General features: G+C 43.7%; 1 protein-coding gene across 1 annotated transcript in view; it reads right to left on the bottom strand.

Moving 5' to 3' along the window:
• FAM83E (family with sequence similarity 83 member E) overlaps positions 1–14568 on the bottom strand; it is a 94095-nt gene extending 79527 nt beyond the window's left edge. The window contains exon 1 of the mRNA XM_044278083.1: positions 14176–14568. The gene's annotated coding sequence lies outside the window, so the exon portion shown is untranslated. The remainder of the gene's footprint in view (positions 1–14175) is intronic.
• Between the last annotated feature and the right edge of the window lie 342 nt (positions 14569–14910).

Here is a 14910-nt window from a genome sequence, read left to right as displayed (position 1 = left end):
TTAAATGTTTTTATGTTATTAAGCATGAGGCAATGGGGGCTGATCTGAGGAAATGGGGGCTGTCGGGGGCTGTCGGGGGCTGATCTGAGGCAATGGGGTCTGCTGGTGGCCGATCTGAGGCAATGGGGGCTGCTGGTGGCTGATCTGAGGCAATGGGCGCTGCTGGGGCTGATCTGAGGCAATGGGCGCTGCTGGGGCTGATCTGAGGCAATGAGGGCTGCTGGGGGCTGATATGAGGCAATGGGGGCTGATGAGGGGTTGATATGAGGCAATGGGGCTGATGAGGGTCTGACGCGAGGTGCATGGGGGCTGATGAGAGGCATATTGGGTCTGATGAGAGGCATATGGGGGCTGATGAGGCATGGGGCTCTTATTTGAGGTCTGATTGTGGGTGATTCACATTGGGGTCTGAGCTGAGGTCTGATCTGAGGTCTTATTGGGGTCTTATTAACATTGGGGGGCTTATTGAGGCTGTCAGCTGAGGTCTGATTAACATTGAGGATCTGTTTGGTGGTCTGACCCGAGGTCTAATGAAAAATATTATATAGGGCGGAAAATACAGTAATTTATCAAAAAGTAAAAACTAATATATTGTATTGACATACACAGGTAAGTATTCAGACCCTCGGGACTTGACAGCCTCCAGTCTTTTTGGGTATGATCCCACAAGGTTTACACACCTGGATTTTGGGATTCACTGCCATTCTTCTCTGCAGATCCTCTCAAGCTCTGTCAGGTTGGATGGGGACTGTTGGTGGTCAGTCATTTTCAGGTCTCTCCAGAAATGTTCAATAAGCTTCAAGTAAGGGCTCTGGCTGGGCAAAGCCATTCACAGAATTGTCCCTTTGCCACTCCTGTTTCTTGGCTTTGTACTTGGGGTCACTGTCTTGTTAGGTGGACCTTCACCCCAGTCTGAGGTTCAGAGCACTCTGGATCAGATCTTTTTACTTTGCTCCATTCCGCTTTCCCTCAACTCTGACCAGTTTCCCTCTCCCAGCCAATGAAAAACACCCCACAGCATTATGCTGCACCCACCATGCTTCACAGTAGGGATGGTATTGTGCAGTACCTGGTTTCCTCCAAACATGCTTATTATTGAGGCCCCCAAAAATCTTAATTTCATCAGACCAGAGAATTTTGTTTCTCATAGTTTGAGAGGTGTTTAGGTACTTTTTTTTCAAACTCTTATGTGCCTTTTACTTGAGGAGATCCTTCTCTCTGACCACTGTGTCATAAAATACAGATTGATGGAGTGTTGGAGAGATGATTGACCTTATGGAAGTTTCTACCATCTGATTACAGGATCTTTGTAGTTCAGTCAGAGTGACCATTGGGTTCTTACCAAGTTCCTTTCCCCCCAATTAATTAGTTTGGTGGGGTGGCCAGCTCCAGGACAAGTCCTAATTATTCTAAACTTATTCTGTTAAGAATTATGGAGACCACTGTGCTCTAGGGAGCTTTCAGTGTAGCATAAATTTGTTGTACCCGTCTCCAGATCAGTGCCTCCACACAATCCTGTCTCTGAGCACTAAAGGCAGTTCTTTCCTTCTCATGGCTTTTCTTTTGCTTTGATATGCATTGATAGCTGTGAGTCCGTGCTGTGTCTTTCCAAATCATATCTGATCAACTAAATTTACCACAGGCGGAATCAAATCAAAGTGTAGAAACATCTCAAAGCTGATCAAGAAAAAATGGGAGACCCCACAGCTAAATTTCAACTATCATAGCAAAGGGTCTCAGTACTTATGTTTATGCAAAATTAGTTTTTCCTTTTTAATACATCTGTAAACATTAAAAAAATTCTGTTTTCACTTTGTCATTATGGGGTATGAGTTCATTGAAGACTTTCCGAATGCACTGTAGTTGAATGATAAATAATGTTTATACTTCCACCAACTGATTTACTTGACCATGATCAATTCTATTTTGCTTTCCAAAGACTATTAACTGTGAAGTCTGAATGACTGCTTCATAAATAATTACAATGAAAAACTCTGGCTTTAACTGTAGTTTTCCTTGGAGATAATATATTTACTTTAGGGCTCATACACAAGGCTGTAGTTTCAGTCTGTATCCAGGGCCGGCGCCACCAGTAAGGCGAACTAGGCAGTCGCCTAGGGCGCCATTTAGCAGGGGGCGCCCGCCCGTTGCGGCTTAAAAAACAAAACAAAAAACGTTGGTTACTTATAATATATAGGTTCGGGCGGGCGGCCGGCGGAGCCCCTCATGCTGCAGCTGAGCGCTTTGCTGGCTGCTACCTGCTGTTCTAAAGAATCGCTCCGGCCGCTCAACTGCGTGTCTGCGTTACCTTACCTCTAGCTGCTGAGGGTGGAGCGGAGGCGGAGCTCTGCCGCCCTCCCAGGCTCCCTAAATGATCTTGATGTCTGACCCCTCCCACCCTTGAGCACGTCATGTGAGAGAGGGGCGGAGTGAAGGAGGAAGGCCGCACACTGAGCAGCAGCTGAGCAGCCACAGTCAGGGTTCAGCAGTCCCCAGGCAGGCACCAACTACCAGCAATTTGCCCCCCCCCCCCAAGGCGACATTGGTTAATTACTACCTACCTACCGTGTGTTTGTCTCCAGGACCAGTCCCCAGAGCCAGACTGCAGCCAGAGACCAGCTCATCTTATTGTCCTGGTGGTAAGTAGTCAGTAGACAATGCAATATGTTTATTATTTACTGTATTTTTTGCCTTATAAGACGCACTCCCCCCCCCCCCCAAAAGTGGGGGAAAAATGGCCGCGCGTCTTATAAAGCGGATTGTGGATACTTCGCTGACCACTATGCTCCACAGCGCGGCCAGCGAAGTATCGGTGTGGAGAGAGGAGGAGGAGACACTCATGGTGGGGCCCGGTGCAGTGACTCTACGCTAATACACCGGGCCCCGCAGCTGTTAAGTACATTCAATCCGAATGGGTTCACAATTACTGTACTTACTGTAGTACCTTATGTATAGCATTAAGACGGCGCAGACCGGCAGCTCCCTCCTCATGCGCCGCCTGCCCGTCTGCCTGTTCATTCATAAAGTGAGATAGGCAGGCGGTGCATGAGGAGCTGACGGTCAGTGCCATCTTAATGCTATACATAAGGTACTACAGTAAGTACAGTAATTGTGAACCCATTCGGATTGAATGTACTTAACAGCTGCGGGGCCCGGTGTATTAGAGTAGAGTCACTGCACCAGGCCCCGCCATGAGTGTCCCCACCTCTTCCTCTCTCCACACTTATGCATCTGATCCACAGATCCCCCCCCATACCAGTGCATCATCCACAGATCCCCCCCCATACCAGTGCGTCATCCACAGATCCCCCCCCCCATACCAGTGCATTATCCACAGATCCCCCCCCCCCATACCAGTGCGTCATCCACAGATCCTCCCATAACAGTGCGTCATCCACAGATCTCAGTGAAGCCGTGGGGGTGGGGCGGGGGCGCACTGGAGCAGCAGACCAGAGAGACAGTCTGACTGAGACTGTCTGCACACTGACACTGACAGTCTGATACCGCTGTGCTGTCTGTGTCTGTCTCTTTGGTGGTCTGACTGAGTGACTTACTGCGTCTGCTCTGCTAGCTTACCTGGCTGGCTGCTGAGGGTGGAGCGGAGGCGGAGGCGGAGCTCTGCCGCCCTCCCTGAATGATCTTGATCTGGACTGAACCCCCTGACCCCTCCTACCCTTGAGGACGTCAAGTGACGCCGAGAGAGGGGTGGAGCGAAGGAGGAAGAGAAGGCCGCACACTGAACAGCAGCCGAGCAGCCAGGCTGAGCCAGCCAGCCACGGCCACAGTCCACCAGTCCCACCACCAGCAATTTGCCTCCCCCGACCCCCAGTGCGGCAGCAGCGGCAGTGCCTAAATTGCCTTCTCTCTCTGGGACAGAACAGAAGTGGGCTCCAGACCATCCTACCTGGATTGGAGTGCAGGACAGGTGCAGCTGCTTTATTCTTCCCCAGGACGGACCCCAGGGCGACATTAGTGAAAGGGGTGGAACATATGTGATGTCATGATATGGGCAGATCATCTGGTAAGGGGGAGGGGCGGACATTTTTATCTTGCCTAGGGCGGCAAAAATCCTTGCACCGGCTCTGTCTGTATCTGATCCACGCATCCGCAAGATTTTATTGGAAAACCCTTTTAAAGAGGACATTTTACCTCTCCTGACATATCTGTTTTAAGACTAGTACTAGTTTAATAGTTTTTTGTAGTAATTACTTGTATTCACTATGAAAGTTTGATAATTCTAGAGAATCCTTTCTTATAACTGTACACTGTACATAAATTAACAACTAGGAGTTACAAGTTCTCTTGTAAAAAGGTGTTGGGAGTTGGACCCACACCGATCAGATATAGGAGGACCTATTGTGAGGTGCAAGAAGGTTCCTGGAATCATTGTGGATGGAAAGTATGTGTCTCCGAGGTTCCTGGCCTCGGTGAAGTAAGAGCCGGTATTTTATGTGTCAGCAGCAGCTATTGCTAATTGACACATTGAGATTTAGCATGGCTGTCATAGCTGATCCGGGACGGCTCTTATTGGAAGTAATCAAAGTGCTGGGTGGGTGACTACTCCCCATGTTCCAGGATGGGTTTTGCCAGGCATAAAAACCTGCCAGCACTGCCAGGTGTGTGGATTTACCTCCCTCTGACAGTGAAGCTCAGGACTCTGTGTGCTGTAATAAAGACATGCCTCGGATAATTACATTCAGGAGTCTGTGTGCTGTGAATTCAGGGCTGTGCTGGGATTTGAGGTTTGAGCCGGGCTGGAGGACTCAGGCCCCTCTAACAGGCCGCCTATGGACTTGAATGAGGCTGAACTGCTAACAGGGTGTGAATTAACACCCAGGAGAAAAGGTGACTTTTATTGTTTATGGACCTTCCTTGTGTGTGAACAAACACCAAGCCACCTGAGTTTTGTTATACGCCAGTATATGAATAAACACCGCTGTTTGATTCAAGAACTGTGTACTTTCTCTCTATACTGCATCCACTAGTCTTAACTACCAGAGCGAATCCCCACAGAGGACAGGCCATCAATACTAAACTCCTGGACAATCCCTTTAAAATTGATATCTAATTCTTGCATTGAGTATTGAAACATGAATGATTAGCTCTCTAATGGAGATTTTATATTTATGAACTCACGAAACCCCAAAAACAAACAAAAGCAAAATGGGAATTATTCTTCATTTTCTGACTACACATTAATTAAAGACCTTTACTTCAAAATCAGGCTGTTTTACCAAGGTAGGGTCTAAGGGATGCCAACTTGTCTATATCCATTAGTATGGGGTAGTGAAGGGTGGAGAGAGAACAAGCAGTGGTAATTACTGGTTACAGTGCCTTATACTCTGATGTGTACAATATTGACCTACCACATCTATCTTCTATTACTAGATAAACATTCTCTTGGACTGTTGTGCTGCCATTTTAACTCATTGATGGATTTACTGTATATCGAAACAGTTAAAATGCTTGCACATGGAAACCAAGTAAGTTGGAAGCTGATTAGATGCCATGGTAACTGCCAATGTATGCCTTTTCATAAATCTACCTCATTGTATATTAAAGAGATTATTTGGGACAAAAAAAATATACTATAATATCTTGAAGGGAAGGTTCAGCTCCTGTTCCCACTCTGTGACAAACTTTTTTTATCACAGATTCCTGGCACTTAATGCTCGGGGGCCAAAATAGTACATTATGGTGATGCTGTGGGCTCAGCAGCTGGACTCATGTCCTGGCATGTCGATGCCAGCTGTATCATACAGCAGACACCAGGCTTTCAAGGCTAGGATCCAGAGATAACATCTTAGTTTATAAGATAAGATCTGCTTAGATGCTGAGGTCAATAGTGATTGCAGCAGCTGCACAATTAAACAGAAGATAGTAGCTCCCTTTGTTTTCCAATCATCACCCTGCGAAAGCAATCACAGGGTGCCGAGTACTTCTCTTTCTGAAGGGCCCCAGTCTTGCAATGTCCCTACTGCTGATACATCTTGCCTCTAGCAGGATGTATTAAGGTGCCTGTCAGAATGATCATGAACTGTATCACAGGAGAACTATAGTGCATAGTGCATGTCATTCAAAGATTGCATGTTCAAGTCCCCTAAGGACAACACATGACAAATGCAGCCAATCACATTTTGTCAATGTGATGTCACCACTGCAGCCGGGTAAGGGCACTTGTGGCAGAGGATTCCGGCAGCCAGTTCCGTCGCCGGAACTGCCTGCCGGATCCGCAATCAGGACGCAAACGGATGCCATTTGTCAGACACAAACGGATAGCATTTGTCTGACAGATCCGGATGCGGATCTGTCTGACAAATGCATTGAAATACCGGATCTGTCTCTCCGGTGTCATCTGGAAAAACGGATCCGGTATTTATTTTTTTCACAGATTTGAAGGTCTGTTCATGCGCGTACCAGAAGAACGGATCCGTCAATTCGGCAATTTTAATGCCGGATCTAATCTGGCACTAATACATTTCAATGGAAATTAATTCCGGCAAGTGTTTTTGGCCGGAGAGAAAAATACAGCATGCTGCAGTATTTTCTACAGCCAAAAAACATAAGAGGGACTGAACTGACGCATCCTGATGCATACTGAACGGAATGCTGTCCATTCAGAATGCTTTAGGATAAAACTGATCAGTTTTTTTCCGGTATAGAGCCCCTGTGACGGAACTCTATGCCAGAAAAGAAAAACGCTAGTGTGAAAGTACCCTAAATAGAAAAGAGAAAAAGTTACGGCTTTTGAAATGCACAGATTAATAAATGAAAAACAAAATGTGTAGCCCTGAGTACAAAACAAGACTGCGTCGTTAAGTGGTTGAAAATCTGGCAAATCACTGAGACATATCTAAAGATTTAATAGGGTCTGTACTTTGTGACCCCCTCATTTTCTATAACTCTGATCCTCCAAGCACTTCCTTTTTCTGATTGCAGAAAACAAAGGGGTACAGTTCTCGGTCCACTGAATGAAAGGCATATACAAATATATATCTCCCATATTATAAAACATTTCGCCATATTGAAAATGGTTTATATTTTGGGAAATATCTTTTTTCTCCAATAATATATTTTGCTTGAAAGTTTATAGAATTTTATAGAAATTTCAAACAGTGTATGCTATTGTTAAAGATTTTCACAGTTTCTGTCTGGTGTACTTTTATGCAGGGGGTGTTTACCAGGTTCACCTTTAAAAATGGTCACAGAATGTAGTAGTTATCAGAAGCCTTTAGGCCTGATTCACACAGCAATGCTCAGTTCAGAAACATCTTCTGTTCTGACTACAGCTCCCCAGACCTGAACTTACTGCATTATATTGATTTATGATACATCATCATATAATCATATTATCATAAATCATTAGGATGTAGTCAGTTCAAGTCAAAGGAGCCACGGTCAGTCCGGGAGATAAGTCCAACATATGGGCTGTGTTTCCCAGACTGAGCACGGTTGCATGAATCAAGCCTTAGTTTCTTAACAAGAAGACACAACCACTTGATGGTTGCAGACACAAGAAGTAGCCCAATAAGCTTAAAGGGAGTTTATCACTTTCCATTAAGGACTTTACCAAGGGGGCCATGCAATACTCCACTTGTCCACAAAGATTAAAGTGGAGCTCAAAGTGGCTTTCAGCTTTAACCTATCCTTCGGTGCTGCTGAGGGTCTCTGGGATCCTATCCCCCCAATCCCCACCCTCACAATCTGCCCTGCAAGCTGTTTCTCACAGGGTTGCACCAGGGACTTTATACAGTATTTGTCTTCTGTTGTCCTCTTCTTCGTTAAGTCACTACCGTTTATTGAATTACTTCCAACCACCCTCAGTTGCTAATATGTAAACTCTTCCCGTAAAAGGAGTGCGGTTCCAGACCACCACATGGTCAGACAGTCACAGACCAAGTCCAAAGAGCACTCCGGTACAAAGTATTGCTCTCTTTAACCTGCATTTACAGCAACACAGTATGGCAATTTTCAACAGTACTTCACACTTGTAAATGTTAGCGAACCTCCACTTTTTAACACACTGCTTACCAGTTGCACTATTACTGTAGAGAAGAGGATGGTTTATTTGCTAACAACACTTTACCTTATAGAGATCCCTTGGGCTCATCCCATTGATCTTGACCAGTCTACTTACTTACAGGACTGTAAAACACACAGACCACTTCCCAGGCCCCAAGATAGCACATGCCACTAAGTACAGGTTGTTTGATCACTTTCAGGGCTGATGTTCCAACGCAGTTGAGCGGACCATATTATGGAGTCACATAGGTCTGAAGTCCCCAGCCTGCCTGAGTAAACATAAATATCATACTTAAGGTGTACCTGCTCCCCACCGCTCCAGTCCATTGTGCTGCCTCCCACATGTCCATGTTCTGGTTCCCGTGCAAAGTTTACATCTACCACAGCATAGGCATGTTCACATGCTCTACTGCAGCCAGTGACTGGCTTCACATCACTGCTGAAGCCAGTCACTGGCTGCAGCAGAGAATGTGAACATGCCTATGCTGTGGTGGATGTAAACTTTGCAGGGGAACCAGAACATGGACATGCAGGAGGCAGCAAAGAGAACTGAAGAGGTAAGGAGTCGGTAAGTACTGTATGCGTCTTCTGTTTATGAAGGCAGGCTGGAGACAGGAATACACCTATATTAGGCGTATCTCTGGTGCAGATTGAGGTGTAAAACTCCTTTGCGCCGCAATCTGTGACTTTTCCCTGCTCACACCAGGTCAAAAAAAGTTTGTGTAGCATGGGTGGGGAAGGGGATGGGTTGGTAGGCCCATCTCATTTACCATTTTCTATGCATTACACAACTATCTACTGAGGAAGGAACTTGTTTCCGAAACGCATCTAGTGTGTACTGAGACTTGGCTATTGGTGCGGCTTTTTCAAAAACGCAAGAAGATTTTTTCAAAACGAAATACCGCTACAAAGATTCCGTTCACCAAGAATCCACCAAGTGGGCTAAAACTGTGTTGCTACATCTGTGATTGCCACAAACACAAGGTAAATCCTGTTGTGTCTACTCTCCTTGACCTGACAAGTCCAGGTAACTACCGGCTCGGCTCAGCTATACCAGCTTCCGTCTGGCCTGACGGCTTAGGCGCCTGCGTCACAAACCAGCGATCAACTACCTGGCTGGACACGTGGGACGCTGAGCGAGCAGGTCGGATGGTTTGCTCCGCAAGGAACAAGTAAGTGGAGCCCCACAGATTGGAGAAAGTGTGGTTACGAACTGTCAGACGACATCTAAACACAGAGTCCCCTTGTGGGAAATTACAACAATCCTGAATCTATGGTTTCAACTATTCGGTGAATCGGTAACTATAATCATGGACATTTGAACGGTTCAACACATCATCCCTTGCACCATAACTCTAGCCATTAAGTCTCATGTATAGGAGTACTCCGGTTATCTAGGTCTGTGCGTGAGCTCCGCACATTTGTACCTATTTGTTTATGTATGTATGCTGATACTGATACTACATTTTATTATTGATTTGGTGTATTAATAAATTTTACGCAAAAATACTGTGAGCCAGCCTGTATTATTTGTATTGATTTATCTCCCTTTTCAGCTGGTAACTGAGAGGCTGAGCTCCAGTAGTTTGCTGGTGGAGCCTTTTCTAATTATTTGATACTGGTTTAGAAAATGGTCTAACTGTAAGAAAGCTAGGAAGCTGTCTTACATTTAGAAGTGGGGGTGTGTCCACCAAAGTTATGTAGAGGCCAGCGCCGTCTAAAACGCCGGTCTTAATAAATGACTCCCATTATTCCCAGAGAACCCCTTTAACTGTAGTGAGGTACAAACTATAACAGAGCAACCGGTTCAATATTAAAATTTAAAATTTGTTATCCACTACAAATGAGAGTTCAGTAGCCAAAAGTATTAATACAATGGGAGACACAGGTTAATGCATAACAGTCACAGGGCCAAGGATCTTGGCAACCATTGGGAACGAGCGTTCTTAGGAATACTTGTTCCCGATGACTGCTCTATGTGAATGAGCCATCGATTGGGTGAACACATATTTTATGACGCACAATAAATCATTGTTTGTCTCCAGCATATTGTCCTGTGTAAACAGGGATCTGCTGCCAGCAAACAATGATTTTCCCCATACAGAAGGGATGATTGCTGAATGTAAATGCAGTTTATTCCCAATAATTTCCTGTCGGTCAGCCCTTGTAAAAGTGCCATTACTTTGGCCAGGGGCGTAGCGATAGGGAGTGCAGAGGTAACAGTCGCTACAGGGCCCAGGAGCCTGAGGAGACCCAAAGACCTTTGTGGTGCATAAGAAGACACCAGTATTATAGAAAGTGCATGCAGGTCAACTTACAACTCTGGCTGGAGGGAAGGGGTTAGGTCGAGAATTTGGCATGCGAGGTGGAGGGATGTGCCATTCCAATTTTTGTCTTTGGCAGCACAAAGGCTATGTGCTTCCCTGCCCCTGACCACAAAGCACTGAGGGAAGGGGGGCCCAAGCTGAACTCTTGCACCAGGGCCCATGAGCCTTTAGCTATGCCGCTGACTGGCACAACAGCACAGATAAAGCACTGTCCATAATCAATTTTAGTGATGCCCTAGAAAGGCAGGACAGTCAGCCTAACAAGAGCAGCCCTGGACCAAAACCTAATCCTGTGCGCCCCAAACAAGAGTATATCTATAATGAGTATGGAGGTTGCTGTGGTACCTGGGCCCAGGGGCTTGAGGGGAAACAATTGCACCTCTTACAAGGGAATGGGTCACTTTTATTTTGCTCCCAGTTAAAACCAGATAGTTGCACATATCTTTTTTTCTAATCTGTTTTTTATTTTCTAATCGTAGATTTATTTAAATTCGCGTTCTTGAACATGATAATGTTGCCTAAGCTGTTATTATGTTAACAACATTAAGGCCTCTTTCACACGGACGTCACGTGTGAGGGCCGGACAAGATGCGGGTGTGTTGCGGGAAAATACAAGATTTTTCAGCGCAAGTGCAAAGCTTTTTAATGCGTTTTGCATGCGCGGCATGTTTGGTACCCAGAGACTTCTTCACTGAAGTTCGGGTTTGGGTTAGGTGTTCTGTAGATTTTATTATTTTCCCTTATAACATGGTTATAAGGGAAAATAATAGCATTCTTAATACAGAATGCTTAGTAAAATGTCAATTGAGGGGTTAAAAATAATAAGCAAATTTAACTCACCCTATCCACTTGACCGTGTAGCGGATCTCCTCTTCTTTCTACTTTCTTTAGGACCTGGCTACAGGACCTTTGATGACATCATTTCGCTCATCACATGGTCCATCACCATGGTGATGGACCATGTGATGAGCACAGTGACATCACCACAGGTCCTTTTCATCAAAAAAGAAACAAGACATGGTAGGCTGAGCGTTCAAATGGATTAAGGTGAGTTTTTTGTTTTTTTTTAACCCTCCATCACTATTTTACTAAGCATTCTGTATTAAGAATGCTATTATTTTCCCTTATAACCATGTTATAAGGGAAAATAATAAAGATCGGGTCCCCATCCCGATCGTCACCTAGCAATCATGCGTGAAAATCTCACTGCATCCACACTTGCTTGCGGATGCTTGCGATTTTTACGCAGCCCCATTCACTTCTATGGCGGCTGCGTTGAGTGAAAAACGCACAATATAGAGCTTGCTGCGATTTTCACGCAACGCACCAGTGATGCGTGAAAATCACAGCTCATGTACACAGCCCCATTGAAGTGAATGGGTCCGGATTCAGTGAGGGTGCAATGCGTTTACCCCACGCATTGCACCCGTACGGAATTCTCGCCCATGTGAAAGGGGCCTAAAGGATATGCTTTACAGCAGCCACTCTATAGCCTAGAGGGGGCCCTTTGATTTTTATGGGAGAGTAGGCATGCTCGCTGACCTGTGCAGAGGTCTTTGTACAAGGAAAAAAATTGATAAGATTTGACAATCATCTATTGGCGGATCATGAGTTAGTTTTATATATATAGGTGATATCTGTCATTGTAACCCTGCATGTGATGGTAACAATGAAAGGTGATCTGTATAGACCAATAAATTGTGCCTATCATTAGGCTTAGTGGCCAGTGCGAAGCCTGCAGGATTTAATTTTTTTTAATTAAATATAGATACTGACATGAAAAAAAACTAAAAAATACATTACCAAATTCTTTTTTTAAATAAAGTACTTAATACTTGATTTAACCTCTTCCCAGCCACCTACTGTGAATTACAGGGGAAGTCAGTCTTTAAATATGGCTTCTGCTCGAGAGTGCAGCTGGCACCATAGCCTCCAGGTTTCTGAAGTTTTACACAGCAGACACCTGAGGCTAATAATGTCTGTGACAGGTGATAATGTTGATCTCAAGCATTTAACCTCACAGATGCCATGGCCAGTTGTGGCCACGGCATCTGAGGCAGCTTACCTTGGGAGCACTGCACTTCCAGGGCCCACATGGCTTTTTAAAAATATATAAAAATTCAAATCATCCCTCTTTCCATATACAGGTGAAACTCGTAAAATTAGAATATCGTGCAAAGTTCATTTATTTTAGTATTGCAATTTAAAAAGTGAAACTAACACATGAGATCATTACATGCAAAGCGAGATATTTCAAGCCTTTATTTGTTATAATTTGGATGATTATGGCTTACAGCCTATGAAACCCCAAAGTCACCATTTTGAGGTACCCTTTGCTCAGGGGGTATGGATTAATTAGCTGACTAGAGTGTGACACTATGAGCCTAGAACATTGAACCTTGTCACACAATTAATTAATTCATTAATTGCATTAATGCAATTCCTTTTAATTTGCATTGCTGAAATAAATGGACTTTTGCACGATATTCAAATTTTTCGAGTTTCAGCTTTATATGTATAATACACAATAAAAAAACATCATAGGCATTGCTGCATCCCAAAATGCCCATACTACTAAAATACTAAATATTTATTGCATATAGCAAACAGTGTAATGGAAAAAAATCTAAATGGCTGATTTGCCCTTTTTTTGTTACTTGACCTCCCCAAAAAATGAATAAAAAAAGTGATCAAAAAGCCATAAGCACTCCAAAATGGTATAATTAAAAACTAAAGATTGCCTCACAAAAAATGAACTCTCACTCAGCTCCACAGACAAAAGGTTATGGGGGTCTGAATATAGCAATGCAAAGAAAAATACTTCTAAGTTTTATTTTAGTGTTAAAACACAAATAAAACTAAAATAATGTGATATTGCTGTAATCGTTCTGACACAGGAAATGAAGAGAACAGGTCAATTTTGACAATGACAATTGCGTTATTTTCCAATTTCAATTCACCCCATTTGGAGTTTTTCCAGCTTACCAACATCATATGCAATAGTAAATGGTGTCATTCGAAAGTACAATTTGTTTTGCAAAAAAAAAACAAGCCCCGGTAAAGCCATGAAATTGAAAATAAAAAAGTTATGGCTCTGGGAGTAAAAAACAGAAACACAAAAACAGAAAAAATGGAGCGGTCCTAAAACAGTTGACCAGGTCATTTTCTGATATAACGTTCCCTTTAAGAGGGCTGCAGTGTTTGGAGCACCCTATTAAATATTTTGCCCTAGGGTCAAGGAGTATCAAGTTACACCTTTGACACGTCCTACACCATACAAGTCAGGTCCAAACATGTTTACCATAATAGGAGGTTCATCAAGGGATTAGTGGCACAAAGAGTAAATATACATCAGTAGGATGACGAACAGGGAGATGACTGTGCCTACTATGCCCATCCACACTCTAGTTGGCATCCTTTGCAAATATTATTGTGTAATCTGATAAACAGCTAATCTCTAACATTTCACTAGAAATAGGATTGCAGCATGAAGGCTTGTGAAATGCAACATCACAGCCAACTTCACTGTATGAGCTTGAGACCTGACAGTTAATAGTCTAGGTCCTGTGTTAAAACAACAGATCTCTAAAATGAAAGTCTACATCCTGCTGACCGCAAAACAACACCAGAAATTTTGAAATCTTCCTATTTCTCCAACTCAATTTGTAGAACAATCTTGCATCAGGAGATGCTCTTAAGCAATATATTACAAGACATATATTTTTTCGTAATTACAAATTCTTTAATCGAAGCACCTTGAACACGGAGTTGCAAACTAAGGACTTAGACATAAAATATACAAGTAACAACAATAATCAAACGGTACCTGAAAAGCCCTCTTCATTATAGTAGTCCACAAGACCTTCCACGTTAAAGTCATCAGGTAAAAATCTATAAAGACATTTTCCCTTTCCTGTGTTTTTTTTTTTGCAATCTCCTCGCTGTTGGTTTCTTGTGAAGGTGGTTGTTTCTTCTTTGAAATTTGCAATAATATAAAGAACATAAAAGCATAAAAAAAATCACATGAAGTCAGAGCTACATTTGTCAGCTTCAAGTCCTGCTGAAAAGTTGAAGCCAGAAACAGAAGATATTTTTTACTGGCTCCTCAGATGGGTTTATCTGTAGGCGACTGTGGGAAAGGTGTCAGCATAGTTCAAAGCAACTGGCTTTCTGTACCTTGTCGCTCTCCACCTGCTTTCCCTGCTTTGTTCTTCCTGTTACAACGCCAGACACAGGAGACACACCAGCAGGTTGTGCAGCCTACCTGTAGCAACCAGGAAGCATATTCACCTCGAGCAGATCAGTTGACTTATTTGCAAGATGACAAACCAACAGAAACGTAGCATGGTAGACATTACTAGGGACTGACCATCAGAGTGGATTTAAATAAATTCCCGGTTTTACACAACAGCTTATGGCTGAGTAATGTGGATAGCTGTTTCTGCAGGCTATGCCAATAATGATCTCCTGGCCTACATTTCTGTAACACGCATTGCAAAGCAGACAGTGCTTCATTCTGCACTGAGAATTTCATATCAGATCACACATAACAATGTGGGTT

This window comes from Bufo gargarizans, chromosome 2 (assembly GCF_014858855.1).
Source record: "Bufo gargarizans isolate SCDJY-AF-19 chromosome 2, ASM1485885v1, whole genome shotgun sequence".
Classification (NCBI taxonomy): Eukaryota; Metazoa; Chordata; class Amphibia; order Anura; family Bufonidae; genus Bufo; species Bufo gargarizans.
This window is presented reverse-complemented; position numbering and strand designations above follow the sequence as displayed.